General features: G+C 36.2%; 1 pseudogene across 1 annotated transcript; it reads right to left on the reverse strand.

Annotated features, from left to right (window-relative positions):
* Window positions 1-8842: 8842 nt before the first annotated feature.
* Window positions 8843-11446, reverse strand: LOC311175262 (quinone oxidoreductase-like; annotated as a pseudogene). The gene is made up of 2 exons: window positions 11399-11446; window positions 8843-9872 (listed from the first exon to the last, which is right to left on the reverse strand). The product of its transcript is annotated as a quinone oxidoreductase-like (transcript).
* Window positions 11447-12339: the final 893 nt, after the last annotated feature.

The raw sequence follows: 12339 nt of genomic DNA on the forward strand, positions 1-12339 counted from the left end.
CCATCATTTATCATCACTTATCATCACTTATCATCTGGGAAATGCCAGTCAAAACCTCAATGAGATGCCACCTCACAACTGTGAGAATGGCCCAGAAACAAGCACTGGTGAGGGGATGGAGAAAAAGGAACCCTGAAAGGTGTGAACCTACAATATATACAGTATTGATAAATCAACATTACCTCAATAAGCACAATTTCAAAAATAAATTGTATTACTTTTATATATACAGTTTAATGATTACATGGATATACATGATTACCACAATAAATTTGGTCAACATCCGTCACTATAAAAGACAGAGTAGCAGTGCTTTGCAATCCCCAATGGATTAAGGGACCTAGGCACTAGGGAACAATAGCTGCTCACACAAAAGAAAGAGTAAAATGTAGACATCATATACCTCTTGATGAGAAAAGCATATCATTTATAGTTTTGCCAACAAGTTTAAACTTGAGTGGGCCATTCTTTGGGTCCAGCTGCCAATTCGCAGAAAATATAGAAGACAGAAACAAACTGAACTACATAGCAAGGATGTGATTTGCAAAATTCAGTCTTTTGCAATCTGTACAAGTTGAATGACCCAGGTTCTTAAACTGATAAATTATAGGGAAAAGAAAGGAAATGAGGGGAAATCTGTAGATTAAAAGAGACCTAAAAGATAAGAGCTCTTTAGATAAGAAAGATCTAAAAAAAATTCAATAAGATTACTTGGCAGTGTCTAGGGCTGTACACCTACATTACAAAATCAAAAGCAAACACAAGGAAGAATAAGTTATAAAAACCAGGATAATGAGAGGAACAGAGTGTCATCATAATGGGGCACATGGAGGGGCTTTTGGGGTGTCAGCAAATGTATTTCTTGACCTAAATAATAACGGTTTTTTCAAAGTGTTCTCTGCTTTCTTTATGTTGTTTTTTGTAACTGTGCTTTTTTTTTTCAATGGTAAAAAAAGCAAATGTTTAACAGGTGGTCATTCAATGAATGAATGTAAGAATAACTGCATGAAAGAACAGATGAGAAGCCTACCAAAGTATGAGGCCTTAGAAAGACGTTTAACCTCTCTAAGTGTCAATTCCTGCATTTGTTAAATGAAGGACTTAAAGAACTTAAGACCCTCCCACTCTAATAGCTAATCTACTAGTAGTCATTCATTCTTACCATATGCTAACTGCTTTGCACAAGTTTTCACTGAATCTTCTTAAGAGCTAGGGCTTTAAAAAGTGTGTAATTTCCTCAAAGCCTCTGAGCTAGTGACTTGAATTCAGGACCAGCAGGTCTCCAAACCTACCTTGCTAAGTTGAGATGTTGTTCTGATGGTGGTTTTTTTTGTAATCAGTTCATTCTGCCTTAATAGCAAATTCAAAGTGAAATGGTTAAGCAATCAGATTTTAGAGATTGGCATTTTGAATTCAAGTGCCAACTCCAACAATTAAAAATTGTGTGACTTTGGGCAAGTAACTTATACTTGCTGTACTTGTTTTCTTGTCTGTAAAGTGAAGATAATAATGGTAATTAACTCATGTTGTGACAATTATATATGCAAAATGCCTAACATAATACCTGGCACATATTAAGTACTGCTTACTATTATCACCAAATAACCCATTCTTATAAATTGGGATCATATATAATTGCTATTAAGTATGTCAAGTTAGTCCAGGGGTAAACTTAACTTATTGAAGAGCTAATAATTTTTATTCTTTACCTAGAGTCAAAGATATTTACAACTTTTTGTAATGCTGAGTTTTATAATGCTGGTTACTGACTCTAATCACATGGAGATATTACTTTTGGTTTTACTACTTGCTTTTCTTTTTTTTTTTTTTTAAGATATATTTATTTATTTATACAAGCACTGGGTATAGTCAGAAGCACAGGAGGGTGAGAGAATTCACCAGAGCCAGAGAGGGGAACAGAACAGGCAGACTGACGAAATATACTGCTGAGGGGAGCAGCGGGCACAGCAGGAGAGGTCTGTCGTGCCATGTGGGACCCTCGCCAGCAGCCGGGGATCGAACTGGCGCTGCAGAGGCTGCGGGCACCTTCACAGCCCAGTGCTCAACTGAGCCACTAGGGGAGGCCCACTACCTGCTTTTCTATGGAAATATTCGGTGGGGCAGTTAAATGCATAACTGTCCTTTGGCCTTCTGTTTGATTTTGAACCTGTGTTTCCTGGATGGTAAGTATTGGCATGATTAACTTAGGCCATGATCTATTTTGCCCAGCATCTAGATAACCCTTAGATTGCCTTAGGAATTTTTCAGAATTCCTAAAAATCCTTTTCTATTTGGATTCAAATTTGTTCTGCTTTTGTTATTTCTTTGGCTGTGTTTAATTGAAAGACCTATTGTAAATGTGGAGATGTTTTTGAAATTAAATCTACTGGCTTATCACTGTGGACCACAATAAGTAAAAAAGCAAATTAAACCAATTATTTGTTTATTTATTTTTAAAAAGAACTAGGGTGTAGGCCAGAGGTCCAGGATGGGAGAGCGGGGGTGGCTTGAGAGATTCACCAGACAGACCTGGGAGCAGAAGAGGCAGATCTACTGAAATACACTGCTGAGGGGAGCAACGGGAGAGACAGGAGAGGTCTGCTGCACCATATGGCTTAGCTCCCTGGCCATGCATCAAACTTATGCTGCAGTGGCTGGTGATAGCTTGATAGTGCTGAGACATTAACCCCTATGACACCAAGGAGGCCCCCTAATTTTTTATTTAAAGAAAGACCACAAAGCATTCAATTAGCAATAAACAAAAATTGTTCAGTAACTATAGCTAAAAACCTATTCTTATAACTTTATCTTTTGTACTTAATTCAGAGGATAAATTAACAAAAAATGTATTTACTTAGTTATTTCACTTTTAGTCAATGAAATATGCATTGCTACCATTTTTTTAAAATTTAATTAACATTGGTTTATAACACCGTGTATAGTGCAGAGGTATAGGATCACACATCTTCAGATGTATGTTATGTGTGTTAACCACACTACACCCACTACCAAAGCACCCATAATCCCCCACCATAGTCCGTTTGACCCCCCCTCCTTTGCTCCCAATCCTCCATCCCTTCCCCCTTCTGATAGCCTCAGTGCTCCAATTAGATTTCTTGGGTTTATTTTGGTTTAGTTTTGTGTGACTTTTGTTTTGTTTCTCCATATTCCACGATAAGTGAAATCATCCAGTATTTGTCTTTTTCCCTCTGACTTATTTCACTTAGTATAATCCCCTCCAGCTTTATCCATGTTGTCACAAGGGTAAGAGTTCATCTTTTTTTTTTTCTTTTTTTTCTTTTCAATAGCTGAGTACTGTTCCATTGTGTATATATACCATAACTTCTTTATTCAATCATCTGTCATTGGTCACTAGTTTCCACAGCTTGACTATTGTAAATAGTGCTGCAATGAACACAGGAGCGCATATATACCTTCAAATTAGTGTTTTTGTATTCTTGAAGTAAATACCCAAGAGAGGGATTGCTGGATCACATGGTAGATCTATTTTCAATGTATTGAGAAACCTCCATGTATTTTCCATATGCACTGGCCCAGTCTACATTTCCAATAACATTGTAAAGAGAGTTCCTTTTTCTCCATACCCTCACCAATACTTGTTTCTGGTCTTTTTAAATATGAGCCATTCTCAATCCCTGAGGTGGTATCTCATTGTGGTTTTGACTTGCATTTCCCTAATGGTGAGCATTTTTTCCTATGCCTGGCCCTCTGTGTGTCTTCTTTGGGGAAGTGTCCATTCTGTGAATTTTTTGATTGTGTTAAACATTTTTTGTTGTTGAGTTGTATGAGTTCTTTGTAGTTCTTGGATATTAGTCCCTTGTCAGATGTATGATGTACAAATATTTTATGCCATTCGGTAGAGGGCCTTTTCGTTTTAATGATCCTTTGCTATGCAGAAGCTTTTTAGTTTGATACAGTCCATTTATTTATTTTTGCTTTTGTTTCCCTTGTTATAGTTGAATCCCCAAAGAGATCCATGAAGTCAATATCATAGTATGTTTTGCCTATGTTTTCTTCTATGCATCTTATGAGTTCAACTCTTATATCCATGTCTTTAATCCGTTTGAGTAAATTTTATGCAGTGTGAAGTTGTTGTCTAGGCTCATTGCTTTGCATGTGTCTGTTTGGTTTTCCCAACACCATTTGTTGAAGAGTCTTTCCTTTTTCCAATGTATGTACTTGACCCTTTTCTTGTAGATTAACTGTCCATATAAGTGTGCATGTATTTCCGGACTGTCAGTTCTGTACTGTTGATCTGGGTCTATATTTATTCCAATACCATACTGTTAAATAATATAATTTGAATTCTGGGGTTTTGATACCTCTATTCTTTTTTATCAGCATTCCTTGGCTATTTGGGGTGTTTTATGGTAAATTTCAGTAATGTTTCACTGTTATCTTGAAGAAAATCATTAAATTGTGATAGAGATTATATTAAATCTGTTTGTTACTTTGGGTAAGCTGGCCATTTTAACAATGTTAATTCTTCCAATCCATGAGCATGGACTATCTTTCCAGCTCCTGTGTCTTCTTTTCTGTCCTTGACAGTATCTTGTAGGTTTGTTTGTTTTGTTTTGTTTTGTTTTTTTCTTTTTTCAGGGGTGGGGCATGGTACAGGTCTTTCACCTCTTTTTTTTTTTTTTAGAGGCATGCTTTATTTATTTGTTTTGCTGGTTTGTTTGTTTGTTTTGTTTATACATGCACTGGGTACAGTCAGAAGCGCGGGAGGGTGAGAGAATTCACCAGAGCCAGAGTGGGGAGCAGAACAGGCAGAAGGACCAAAGTACACTGCTGAGGGGAGCAGCGGGCGGCAGGAGAGGTCTGCGCGCCATGTGGGACCCTCCTCCGGTGGCCGAGGAGCAGCCGGGGATCGAACCGGCGCCGCAGAGGCCGCGGGCAGCTTCGCAACCCAGCGCTCAACCGCTGCGCCACTGGGGAGACCCTCTTTCACCTCTTTTGTTAAGTTTATTCATAGGTACTTAATTCTTTTTAATGTGGTTATAAATGGGGTTGTTTTATTGTTTTTTTTCTCTTCTGGTTCTTTGTTGCATATATATATATATGCAACAGACTTTTGTATATTGCTTTTGTAACCTGCCCTTTACTGTACTGATTTATTATTTCTAATGATTTTTTTAGTGGAGTCGCTAGTGTTTCTATGTAATTATCATGTCATCTGCAAGTGGTGATAGCTTTACTTCTTTTACATTTTAAATTCCTTTTACTTCTTTCTCTTGCCTAATTGCTCTAAGACTTCTAATACTATGTTGAATTGAAGTGGTAACAATGGAATTCTTGTCTTCTACCTGATCCTAGAGGAAATGCTTTCAGTGTTTCAATATTCAATAAGCTATTAGCAGTGTGTTTGCCATATATAACTTTTATTAGGTACAAATATGTTTCTCCATCCTCATTGTATTAAGAGTTTTTATCATAGATGGATAATGGATCTTGTCAGATGCTTTATCTGCAGCTATTGACATTATCATATGATTTTTATCTTTCCTTTTGTTGATGTGGTAAATGACATTGATTTATTTGCATATGCTGAACCAACCTTGCGTCACTGGAATAAATCCTACTTGATCATAGTATATGACCTTTTATTATAGTGTTAAATTTGTTTTCGTAAGATTTTATTGAGAACTTGTGTCTATATTCATTGGAAACATTGGTTTGTAATTTTCTTTTTTGTGTGGTATCCTTATCTACTTTTGATGTCATGGTAATATTGGTCTCATAAGCCTTCCCTCGCCTTTAAATTTTTGGAAGAGTTTGAGAAGGATAGGTTATCTTTAGTACAACTCACTAGTGAAACCATTTGGCCCTGAGCTTTTGTTTTGGGGGAGCCTATTGATTACTGTTTCAGTTTTCTTTCTTGTAACTTATGTGTTCAAAGTTTCTAGTTCTTCCTGATTCATTCTGTATTTAGTCTTGTGTGGTTCTCTGTATTGCTGTGATATATGTTATAACTGCTCCTCTTTCATTTCTAATTCTATTTGTTATAGTTTTATCCTTTATTCTTTTTTTGTAAAAGATTTATTTATTCATACAAGAACTGGGGTACAGGCCAAATGCGTGGGAGGGTGAGAGGATTCACCAGAGACAGAGTGGGGAACAGAACAGGCAGACTGACTGAAATACACTGCTGAGGGGAGCTGCAGGAGAGACAGGAGAGGTCTGCTGCACCATGTGGGCCTCTCCACGGCCAGCTGGGGATTGAACCCGCACTGCAGAGTCTGCAGACAGCTTCACAGCGTTGCGCTCAACCACCAGCGCCATCAGGGAGGCCCCTCTCTTTATTCTTAATGAAACTAGCTACACATTTGTCTATCTTATTTATTTTTTCAAAGAACCATTTTTTTCTTTGTTGATATTTATGTACTGTCTTTTTGATTTCTGTTTCATTGATTTCTCCTGTAATTTTCATTATTCCCTTACCTCTCTTGGATTTTGGGGTTTGTGTAGTTGTTCTTATTTGTTCCTATTTTTCTAGCTACTTGGGGTGTAAGTTTAGATTGCTTGAGTTATTCCTTGTTTCCTGATATAGGCCTGGTTGCTATAAACTTCTAGTACTGTTCCTACTGTGTCCTATAGGTTCTGATAGCTCATGTCTTCATTTCTGTTCTTCTCCAGGTACTTTTGAATTTTTCACTAGTCCAGTAGTCATTCAGCTGCATGCTGTTTAGTCACCATGTATTTGAGGTTTTCCCCACTTTCTTTTTGTGTTGACTTCTAGTTTGATAAGCTTGTGATCAGAAGTTTGATCTAGTTTAAAAGTTTGTGAATTTATTGACAACTTTTTTTTTATATTTATTGCACTCTTTATTTTGCAGTGTCTCAATTCAATAACTTCAACGCAATTCAATAAGCAGGTTTTTCATATTGACAACTTTTTTCATGATCCAATATGGGACCTATCCTCAAAAAAGTTACATGTACACTTGAGAAGATTGTGTTTACAGCTTTTGTGATGGAGGAAGGAAACGAGTGCCTTATAAATGTCCATTAAACACATCTGGTCTAATTCTTTGCTTAAAGCTGCCATTTCCTTGTTGATTTTCTGTCTGGTTAACCTGTCCATTTATGTAAGTGGTTGTTGAAGTATCCTACTAATATTGTGTTGCTGTCAGTACCTATTTTTAGGTTTGTTAATAGTTTCTTTTCATATTTTGATGCTCCTTCATTTGGTGTTATGTCTTCTGGATATATTGCTCATTATATAATTTCATCCCTATCTCTTGTTACCTTTTTTAGCTGTTCATCTATTTTATGTGATATTACTGCCCCTACCTTCTATTAGGGCACCATTTGCTTGTGGGATTGTTTTCCATCATTTTACTTTGAAACTGTGTTTATCTTTGGACCTCAAGTGGGTCTCAGAGAGATAGCAGAAAGGTGGGTTTTGGTTTCTGATCCAACCACAAAGTAGTAATATTCTAATTCAATCATTTTGTTTTCATGTGTTGACTGGAATAAATTTATAGGGAGACATTTCACCTCATTTAGTATTTACTAAGTGGTACAATTTATGTAGATGGAGAGGATAAATTTTAGGCCTTTATTTCTTCTATTTACCCAGGTTTAAGGGTAATTAATTAACTCAGAAGATGATAAATTATATTTAAAAAATTTTATTTTGAACTCATGGATTTTAATATATTTAATAGGGTTTACCCATTATCATTCCTACCTTTTATCAAGGCTATAATTACCCATTCTTTGCCAAAATAACTTCTTCAAGTTTACTCCCAAGTCCTTCTGATAATTTCTAGTACTCTTAGATCTTATCTTTACAAATTGGTGTGCCAAGATGTTTTCTGTTTCTTTGATATATTTCCTGTCCTAGACCTGCAATCAGCTGCTCCCCCCCCAGGATAATTTATTTCTTTTAATAAAATAGTTTTTTTCAACCACATTAATAGTATATTGATCATTATTTCTAAATCTTCAGTGAGTAGAGTATGTACACATACATATGTACATACACATACATATACATACTGATGTTTCCAATTGAGATTAAGGACTACAGAATTTTTACTTAACTCTCTTTTATATTGAATCTTTGTCCTTTTTCTTACACACTAAGAATCTTAATTTTTAAAGATACAGGGATGATAAAATTAGAACTATAATACCCTACGCATGTTGTACATTGTAACATCATATATCTGTACATGCTATCATCTCTCTTTTTAATTCTAGTTCATCTAAGTTCTATAAGAACTATATATGTAATGCCTCATATTAGTATCCAGTATCATATTATACAAAATATAAAGCTGCTGTCCTTGTTGATATTCAAACATTAACTTAAGGAATGCTCTAATATGTTGAGAAATATAAAAAAATTAACACATTTCTCTGGACATTGTTTATTCTTGCTTTTTCAAGAGATCTCTAGATCCAGATGGGATTAGTTTGGGACAGGGGTCCTTTTTATTTCAGAAAATCTTTATATTTAGTTCTGATCAGAGACTAAACAACTCTTACAAGGAGAAGCAGGCTTAGAAGTCAAGTAATCTTATCTTATTTTGAATTAACATGTTTTTGTCAAAGTTATGGAATTAATGACTAAGTTCAGGGATTTCTATAAGGCACTCCAATGCCAAATGACCACTAAGATTTTATTTCCTAGTATGATGACTCCTTAATTCAGAGTGGAAGACATAAAAAATAATGCCAGTCACAAAAATAAATTGTACTCCAATGTCCATGATCTCTAAAAATAAATCTTATTTTTTAATGTAAGAAACTCGCTGAATCAAATGAATGCTAATTAAAGCGAAGATAGTATAAGTAATATTGCAAGAAACTTTTAATGACACAGGAAATAAGTGAAAGAATTAATCATGATTAAGAGAAGAATGATTTTCTAGTAACCCCACTTCCATAAGTGGGATTTTCATGAGCCTGGGCCACCTTCTTCAATGAATACAGAGAACCTACTATGGTCTCAGCCAACCAATTTCCATTAAAGCTTGAAGTGCTGTTGCAAATTGCTGAAATTCTTCCTTGGTTGATGAATAGAGAGAAACTCCAATTATGCTAGATTCCTTTGCCATGGTGTCCCGTGGTATTATTTCAACATGACCTCTGCTACCAACAACTATTATTCTTCCTCCATGTGACAGAAGATTCAAGTCCTTTTTAAGATTTATATTAGCTAACATTTCAATAATCATATTGATTCCCTTTTCACCAACAGATTTCTTAATTTTATCAATATAATTAACTTTGCTATAATTAAACACTTCATGGGCTCCATTTTGCATAACGACATTTTGTCCTTCCTCAGTACCAGCTGTGCCCAAAATCTTTAAGCCATAAGCTCTAGCAATTTGGCATGCTACTAGTTCAACTCCTCCACTATTCCCATGAACCAGGACGTTTTCTCAAGCTTTCACATGGGCACTATAAAACAGAGCTCAATAAGCAGTAAAATATGGGATCCTGATGGCTGCTCCTAGTTTAAAGTCCAACTTTTCTGTCAGTGTGTAAACAGTGTGGTCTCCTGCAAGAGCAAACTCTGCACAGACTCCAGTGAGCATGCTGGTAGTGAAAACCCTGTCACCTTTCTTGAAAGTTGACACATTATCTTCAACAGCTTCCATTACCCTAGCCACATCTGAAGCAGGAGTACAACGCAAGAATGGCTTTCTACTATAAACTCCTGAGTGAATATATGTGTTCCTTGGATTTATACCACATGCATGGACTTTGATTAGATTCTGACTGTCTTTTGAAATGTTACTGCAATGTCAGACTGGGATTTCAGCATATCTGATTCCACCAAATTAAAAAACTCTAATAGCTGTCATCAACATCTGTCCAGTCACCGTGGTGATCTACATATCAGATCTAATTTTGATTAGAATCAAAATCTTCCAGGGCTCTCAAGTTCCTTACCACTAGTTCTTATGCGATGTTTCCATAATTATTTTGGTTTTCTGAAGTTGTCCTTGATTACTTCCCTCAGGAAGAGCACAAGGAGGAATATTTCCTGAGTTCATGCATATTGAAATGTGTTCTTAATAATTCAAGATGAGTTTTCTGGATATAAAATCCCTAGTCCACATTTTGCTTTCTTTCAGTAACTTAAATGTTATTCTTTTTCTTCCTTGCATTTAGCATTACTGCTTAAAAGTCTAATGACAATTGTGTTTTATTTACCTCCCAAGCTATATACAACATAAAAACTTTTTTTGAAAGATAATTTTAGACATACAGAAAAGTTACAATCATACAGAAAGTTCCCACACATCCCTCTCTTATCTTATTCCAATATTAACAGCTTATATATTATAGTATAATGATGGAAACTCACAAACTGACACTAATAAAATATTATCAATTAATGTATAGATGGCAGTTGAATTATGCTAACTTTCCTCTAATGTTTTTCCTAATTTCTAATTTCTGGTTCAGGATCCTACATTGCATTTTGTAGTCTTAGCTCCGTTGTCTTCACCATTCTAGAATTTTCCATTGCTTTTCTTTGTTTTTCATGACCTGGACACTTCTGAAGAGAAGTGCTTAGTTGTAGAGTGGCCATTTATTTGGGTTTACCTGTTTTCTCAACTTAAATTGAGATCGTGCATTTTTGGTAAGAATTCCAGAGAACTGGATGTTGTGTTCTTAGTTCAGGGTGTACATGGTTAATTTATTTTTATTACTGCTAAATTTGATCACTTAATTCAAATGGTTAATCTGATTTCCTCATTATAGAGTTATTCTCTTGTCCTTTGTAATAAATGGGTATCTCTTTTTCTTAGAGGAATTTTGTGTAAGATTTGACCTCAATGGTTTTCTATTACTAGATTTTATGTGAATTTAATTTTCCAATTTTATTTTTTGAAGGAAGCTTGGTTCAGATGTTCAAGTAGCCCTTTAAGTTCCACAGGGTTCCCTCTTCTGTTGTTTTCAGTCAGTGTTAAAAAAAGTATGGAGGCTTGCCTTTGAGATACTGACTCTATTTTCCTCCTCAACTTTTATCTGGACCTTCTCTTCATCTACATTTTGATTTCCACTCCCAGCATTTTCTCCTGAGAATCAGACTTCAAACAGGAAGGGAGCCCTGAAGGTTCAATTTGGAGAGTTTATGAAACATTGGTCCTTTGGGCCTTCCCATGGCCTCTGGCACTCACCTACATTAGAGGTGGCCTGAGCTCTCTTGTTGTCCCCTGCTGTTCTCATATTGTCCCCCTTGTATTTTCCAGTGAATAATTGTTGGCTATTCCAGGGTTTTCCTGTTAGATGCCACCTCTCTGCTTCCCCCTTTGAAGATGCCAACAAAACTCATGTTTTGTAGCTTTTGGTGACTTATTCCCACCTATTTGTATTTTAGGAGCCATGAGCTGACTTTGCCACTTACTTTTGTATAACCATTGATCATGGCTGCTTGGTTTTGATGTCCAGTCATTCTCTCTGTTTTTATGTGGTAAATCAGGATGTTAAAAGCTATGCTGCCAAACTACTGCCATTTACCCAGGACCTTTCAGGTTAAACATTTATAATATGCCTGGTTTTGTGCTAAGCTCCCATGAAAAGGGTGGATACTAGGAGGAAAATAATGCCATTTCTACCATGAAAGAGTTCACAATTTCACAAAGGAGACAGAGAGCCAACCACAATTACTATGTGTTGTGCCAGTGACTCTGAGTGCATGTATTTGTGTATAAGAAGAGAGTCACCTAACTTTGTGGAACAGTGGGGAGAACATCAGGAACTGTCCTCTGGAAGAAAGGCAATGCTGAAGCAGAGCTTTGAAGCACAATTGGAAGTTAGCGAGGATGGTAGAGCCAGGAAAACTGTTCTACACCAAGGGAATCATGCAGACAAAGGCATGGAAACTGGATGTGATATGTATGATATAGTCAGCACCACATGTGTCAGAACTACAGATGTGTCAGAACAGAGAGCAGGGTGCTTTGGGAAAATGATGAGATACCATCCTAGAACACTAAGTGGGGTTCATGAAGGTTGGGGTTGTAAGCTGCAGGAAAGGACTAAATTGGGTGGGTCACATGGTGAACCGTATTTCAGAAGAACTATAGAGAAAGGACCAGAATGGAGGACACAGTGTATTTGTGGAGTATAGAAGAGTTTTCTGGGAAGACGTGGAAGAGATAAAAGGAATCATTAATTCATCAGCTCCTCTAGGCATTTTGAGGAATGTAAAAGAAGCTTTTGTCCTAGAATATTTGCTCAATCTTAGTTAGAGGATGACTCAAAAGAATATATGATTATAGTATTGGTCAGCAATAACTCTAAAGCTTCATAAAGGAAAACATTATGGATGATAAATGACATGCC

The sequence above is a fragment of the Talpa europaea genome (genome assembly GCF_964194135.1).
Source record: "Talpa europaea genome assembly, chromosome: 8".
In the NCBI taxonomy this organism is placed as follows: Eukaryota; Metazoa; Chordata; class Mammalia; order Eulipotyphla; family Talpidae; genus Talpa; species Talpa europaea.